The sequence below is a fragment of the Lucilia cuprina genome, chromosome 6 (genome assembly GCF_022045245.1).
Source record: "Lucilia cuprina isolate Lc7/37 chromosome 6, ASM2204524v1, whole genome shotgun sequence".
Taxonomy (NCBI): Eukaryota; Metazoa; Arthropoda; class Insecta; order Diptera; family Calliphoridae; genus Lucilia; species Lucilia cuprina.
The window spans coordinates 14,588,216-14,595,692 of NC_060954.1; the positions used below are offsets into that span (position 1 = coordinate 14,588,216).

Consider the following 7,477-nt stretch of genomic DNA (forward strand, 5'->3'; position numbering starts at 1 on the left):
TATTTTATAGTCGAGACTATAGACTATTCTATATTCCAAACTATACATTATTCTGTAGTCCAGACTATAGACTATTCTATAGTCCAGACTATAGACTATTCTATATTGCAGACTATAGACTATTCTATATTGCAGACTATTGACTATTCTGCACTATAGAATATAGACTATTCTATAGTGCAGACTATAGACTATTCTATAGTGCAGACTATAGACTATTCTATAGTCCAGACTATGGACTATTTTATAGTCCAGGCTATTGACTATTTCATAGTCGAGACTATAGACTATTCTATATTCCAAACTATACATTATTCTATAGTCCAGACTATAGACTATTCTATAGTCCAGACTATAGATTATTCTATAGTCCAGACTATAGACTCTTCTATAGTCCAGACTATACACTATTCTATAGTCAAGACTATACACTATTCTATAATCCTGACTATAGACTATTCTGTAGTACAGACCATAGACTATTCTACAGTCCAGACCATAGACTATTCTACAGTCCAGACCATAGACTATTCTATAGTCCAGAATATAGACTATTCCATAGTCCAGCCTATAGACTATTTTATGTTCCAGCCTATAGACAATTTTATGTTCCAGACTAAAGACTATTCTATAGTCCAGACAATAGACTTAGTTCATATCTTTCGCTATAGTTTGAACTATAGTTCTATTTAATTGTTTCAAAAATTTGCTTTGAGCGGCCACTTGTTTTGGGAGTTTAACTGTTTCACAACTTTGATGTAGGGTGAATTTAATTAACTTACTCATTTCAGAGATTATACGAATAATGCACCTTTAATACCATCTCACCTTCACATGTTGATTTTATAACAAATTATAACATTTATAAAACTAGTATACAAACATACAACACTTTTATGATTGATACCAGCTACAGACATTATAAATGTTTTTATTTGCTTAAATCTGAAAAGAGCAACTAACTATATATGATCGTAGTGTGGCCAGATGAGAGGTATTGTTGTATTGATAAGTAGGGGAAATATGTTGGTTGTGATGTGAGGTATTTTCTGAAGAGACAACCTTTTAATGTTTCATTAAAGCGTAAATTCATAAATTGTATTAATTTACTGTAGTTTTTCTATTTGTTCATATCTTAAACAATCGCGAGAATATTAGGAAAAAGGAGATGTATGTTAGATCAGTTATCAAAACTGGTCGGCAAAGTCAGTGTGTAATATCATTTTAATTTAATTTACTCTTTTAAAAATAGAACTTTAGAATCTTTAAGTAGTAAATTCTTTTATTCTAGTTTGAACTCTGGTATTTAGTGTGGGGACATTTGATAAGTTACTGTCTGGTAACACCATTTTTTACCTTTACGACTAGTATAACAAATGAGCATTTGTACTTAAAATACTCACGGTTAAATTACCTTAACTTTATATATATTTTTTTAATATTACTTTTTTAACAAAAATAACAGTCAAACATGTTGCTTAGGTCACATCATTGAAATTTATTCATACTACGATCAGTTTAAAATTTTACGTTAAACTGTTTAGACGTTTTCGAAAAAAAAAACAGAAATCAAAACAAGTTTAAAAAAATAAAAAGACCGCCAAATCGGAACAAGTGTTTATTTATAAATACAAACTAAATCAGAATATAGAATCAAATATAGAGACGGTGTTACAAAAACTATTAAGTTCTAAAGAGTTACAAATTACAAAATTATTATTATAAATTAAAATAAAAAAATTTTAATAGTGACAATTATTTTGTGGAATTTTTGGATTTTTTTTTTTAATATTTTAAACAGGTACAAAATAAATTTACTTGTAAATATTTCAGAATCTTATGAATCTGTTACAGTTTTGAAACGTTTAAATATTTACCTTATAAAAGTGTTATTGTATTCGTTTGTGTCAAATCCTTTATTTAAAGAGAATTTCATATATAATTATCAATATTTTTCTTCCTGTAAAGATTTAATGATTTTGTTGTAATTGACTGAAAATTAATCGATGATATTTATCGTATCAAATTTTTAAACTTTACAGGAAGAAACACTTCTAACGATTCCTGCAACACATATGTATATGAAATTTTGTGCCATCAGGTACCGTAGTTCCTAATTTTAACGATTATTTGATATCTCACTATAAGCATGAGATATTTTCAAAAACTGTTTTTATACCCTACACCACTATAGTGGGGAGGGTATTATACGTTTGTGCTGATGTTTGTAACATACAAAAATATTGGTCCAATACCTTAACCACCTTAAAGTATACCGATCGATTCAGAATCATTTTTTGAGTCGATTAAGACATGTCCGTCCGTCTGTCCGGCTGGCTGGCTGTCCATGTAAACCTTGTGCGCAAGGTACAGGCCGCAATTTTTAAGATAATTTGATGAAATTTGGACCAAGCATGTTTTTTTGGAACAGGGACGAAGCCTATTGAAAATGGTTGAAATCGGTTCATTATTTCACCTAGCCCCCATACAACCGTACCTCCCGATTGGAACTTTTTATGCTATAATTACGTCAAATATTCTGCTATCTCTTTAAAAATTGGCACAAATAAGTTTTATATAAGTATAAATGACACTGCAGATTTTCGTAAGGATCGTCCTATATTTGACACTAGCCCCCATACAAACCCCACTTCAAAAAATGACTTAAACGTCTAAATGAAACTCAACAAAACTAACTGTCATTTAGAAATATAACAGTTAGTTTTGTTGACCGAGGATCGGTCCATATTTGACCTATATAAAGCCTCATTTAGAAATTTTAGTTTTTTTATCAATAAATTGCTTAAATATTTTGGAATTATTGGTAATATTCAACATAAAACTTTCTTTATAAAAATAAAAATTTTATAAAAAGTAAAAAATTTAAAAATATACTCATGTCGGGCCGACCATGCCCGACTATACTTTCCTACTTGTTTTTTCTTCTATTGGGACTTGTATCAATTACGAAGTCAATAAAACGTACCGAACTCTCCAGAATTTTTGATAATTGTTGAAGAAAAATTTAATGTTCCATTATCATTAAACTTAGGAACTACGGTACCTGATGGAACAAAATTTCATATACATATATGTTCCGGGAATCGTGAGAAAGGTTCCTTCCTGTAATGTTTAAAAATTACGATAAATAGCATCGAATAATTTTTAGTCAATTACATCTAAATCATTAGATCTTTACAGGATTTTTTAATTTTCAGTTAAAAACGTCTAAACGTTCCTGAGATAATAATTCAGTACTTCTTAGAAATTTAAATAAATTCATAAGTGACACATTGTAAAAATAATACAAAGTTGTTGATTATAAAGTTATCTATGGACTACACTGGCCTATAAACTAATATATATTGACTAACTTATTAACTGCCCTATGGAATAGGCTATTGAGAAATCTATTGATCAATCTATGGACTGATATAATGACTGGACTATTGATTAATCAATGGATCAGTTAATAGTATATAAACTAGACAAGTTAATGGCTAAAGTCTATTCTATGAACAAATCTATTGACTACTCTAGCAGATACTACAAAGTTATCTATGAAGTTATCTACGGACTATATTGATCTATGAACTATTCTATTTACTAACCTATTAACTGGCCTCTGGAATAGTCTATAACGAAATCGATTGACCAATCTATGGGCTGGTCTAATGACCGGACTATTGATTAATCTATGAATTAGTTAATAGTATATAAACTAGACAAGTTTATGGCTAAAGTCTGTTCTATGAACAAATCTATTAACTATTCTAGTAAACACTACAAAGTTATCTATGAAGATATCTACGGACTATATTGATCTATGAACTATTCTATTTACTAACCTATTAACTGGTCTATTGAATCGTCCATTGAGAAATCGATTGACAAATCTATGGGTTGGTCTAATGTCCAGTCTATTGATTAATCTATGGATCAGTTAATAGTCTACAAACTAGACTATTCACTAGTCTATGCCTATAGTCTATTCTATAAAAAAGTCTATTGAACATTCTATTGTCCAATCCATGAACTAATCAATAGACTATTCTATTGATTAGTCCATAAACTAATTTTTTTTTGATTAACTAGTCTCTGGACTATTCTATGACAAAGTCTATTACAATGTTTTTTTACTAAATATATAATACTAGTCCACTGACTAAATAACCTGTGTACAGACCTATTGAATGGTCCACTAACTGGCCTATTGTCAATTTCTTAAACCAGGCTATGGTTTATGTTATAGACTAGTATATATACAATTCTAATGACAGACTATGGACTAGAATATTAACAAATCTCTGGACTAGTTTATATCTTAGTCCATTACCTTGCCTATGGACTTGGCTATCTACTGTTCTATGCTCAAATCTATGAACTAGTCTATGAATTAACAAGTCTATGGACTTATACATTAACTAATCTATGAAAATGTTTATGTACTGATAATAAGTATAATAACCTATTAATAAGTATAATAACCTACTTATTGAACTAATCAATGAACTAATCTGTTAACTGGTCCATTAACTAGTCTATGAGCAATTTATTTATTAGTCCATAAACTTATCTACTGACTAATCTATGTACAAATCTATTGTGTAATGTATGGTCTAGTCTATAGACTATTCAAAGGACAAGCCTTTTGAGAAGTGTAGTAAGTAGATGGACTTATATATTGACTAATCTATAGGCAAGTCTTTTGACTACTTATTCTATTGACTTATCTATGAAACTATTGACTAGTGTCTAAACTGGTCTATTAACTAGTCTATGAGCATGTCTATGGACTAGAATGTAGACTAATTTATTAATTGACTATTCTATGTAGAAATCTCTAGTGTAATCTAAAGACTAGCCTATTGAAAAGTCCATTAACTAAGTAGATTAACTCTACTGACTATTCTATGAACAAGTATATTAACTAATCTATTGACTTATCTATAAACTAATCCATAAACTATTGACTAGTGCATAGTCTATTAACGTAACTATTGACTAAACTGTGGACCAAAGATACAAGCCGATGTAAAATGATCGGCGGCGGCGGTGCAATCATTTTAAGTCGGCGGCGGCGGCTTATTATAGAAAATATCGGCGGCGGCAAAATTGTCGGCTCAATTTAAACTTTTCTTCAGAAATTAACCTTATAAGCCTTTTTGGGATACTCCGCAACTGTAGATCGTGTTCGATATTACACCCAGGGGAATATAAAGATTACTTTGCATAAAAGTTTCGTTCATTGACTAACGGATAGTTATTCGTTAATTCTCAATATAAGGCCAGATTCGGATTAAGTTTAATTATATAATTTATTAAAAGTATATTTTAGTAAAAATTTTGTTCGCCCTATTTATCATGAATAGATGGCCTGATGGACAGACTTAAAACATCATAATTAATTTTGAAGCTGGACCAAAGAATTGCCCGAAAAATAAGTTTTCATTGAATCGTTTCTCAAAAACACTAATGACATCTGACAAATCTTTGACTTCTTCAACCTATTGGAATAAGTTTAACTTTAATAAATCTCAGTGACATAACGAGACGTATATAAACTAAAATTCCGTATGCTGGGATCCATAGACATGAAGATCTCTTCTTTAGTACGGCAGTTTAGTAAAACTACCGTCATTCTAATATAGATACGAATTCTTAGATCTGCTAACCTAAATAAAATATGTATTCAATTGACAGTTAACATCTGTTACTGTTATCTATATAAGTTTATAATATTAAATGATAAAAATTATATAGTAACTAATATAGAATATATAGTTGGCTATGTAAAACTTGACAAACAATGATTAGGAAAAAATTCCGAAAAATAAGAATGTTAAAAAAACAGTAAATAAAAGATTTATATTTTAGAAAATTTTCCATTTTATCAACAAAAAAATTATAAACTTTAACTGCAGATGATTTAGTTCTATTGAAGACGTTTTTATTTGCACTGATATAGAGTTGAAAAGAATCTGGTGACCAACCAAATTTACGTAAAACACGATTTCTGAGAACTTTTTTCAGTTATAAACCAACTATTGGAAACATTAGGTACAACTTTAACATGATGAATGCTAAACGATCTGCGAAAGAGGACTTTATGTGGGTCCATTGTTTCTAATTATATAAAGTTTGGTTTTTTGTAGAGTTTATGTGGGTGCTCCTAATGTTAGGGAAGGAATAGGTTTTTTATCTGGCTTCCGGTTAGGTTAGTGATTAGTGTTCTAGTCTGGTAGACCGGAGGAAGTGGATTCGATTCCCATGTGAGCCACTGGTTGAGGAGCGCACAAGAGGCCCTTATGTGGAACAGAAATCGGTAAACTAACTTGGATAGCGATTCCGAATGAAATGTTATATTTATATAACCAGGTGCGGACCCACAGGGGGGTGGGGTGGTGATAAGGAAAATTTACCTCCATCCGCACAACGGAAAATTTTTCATACAAAAAATAAAAATGAGAAAAAAGAAAATAAGTGAAAAATCAAATGTTCAAACACACGAACTGGATCCACGGCTTATAAAACGGTTTTAGCTGTAACTGTAACATACAAGACAATTTAAATATTTTTTTACTGCAATATTTAAAATTAGTTTAAACAAACAATTATCCACACATTGTTTATAACTGTACCGCCGTAACATTTAAAAAAGTATTTACATGCAAATGGAGATAGATACTTACACACATACATACATAGATATAAAGGTCCATAAAAATGTAATATTTTATCAGTCACATTTCTCCGGCTTGTTTTGAGATAAAAGAATTGCTGTCAATAAACTCTGTTCAAAAAAAGCAACAAATTATTTTATAAAAAACTAAATAAATTTATTTCAAAAGTAAACAATAAAATTGTTATTAATTAATTACAATTCTTAAGAATTTTTATAAAAATTAATTTTTGCACATTCATAATGGTAACATACTAGGTACTCGTATTTAGACAAGTGTTTGTAATGAAGTAATAAATAATTATCGTGTACATCATCATCATTATTAGATTCATATAATCAATGAAACATTAAGATTCACACGAAATATTACATTAAAGAAAAATATGTTTTTTATAAATATTTGTGGTTGAAGCAAAATTATTGTGCAAAAAAAATGTCAATGAAAATGCTGCACATTGGGATGAATATGCACAGGAAACTGCAAAAAAAAACAAGCAGGAAAGTATAGTCGGGCATTTCCGACCATATGATACCCTACACCATGAGTATATTTTTACAATTTTTACTTTTATAAAATTTTTATTTTTTGTAAAGAAACGTTTATGTTGAATATTACCATAATTCCAAAATATTTAAGCCATTTATTGATAAAAAACTAAAATAATTAATAATTAATAATTAAAATAATAATTCCAAAATATTTAAGCCATTTATTGATAAAAAACTAAAATTTCTAAATGAGGCTTTATATAGGTCAAATATGGGCCGATCCTCGGTAAATTTGGGAAAAGG

General features: G+C 29.5%; 1 protein-coding gene across 2 annotated transcripts in view; it reads left to right on the forward strand.

The window, feature by feature from the left end:
- Positions 1-7,477, forward strand: part of LOC111687904 (sodium-dependent nutrient amino acid transporter 1-like) — an 11,720-nt gene that overhangs the window by 662 nt on the left and 3,581 nt on the right. The gene's annotated exons all lie outside the window — the stretch shown is intronic.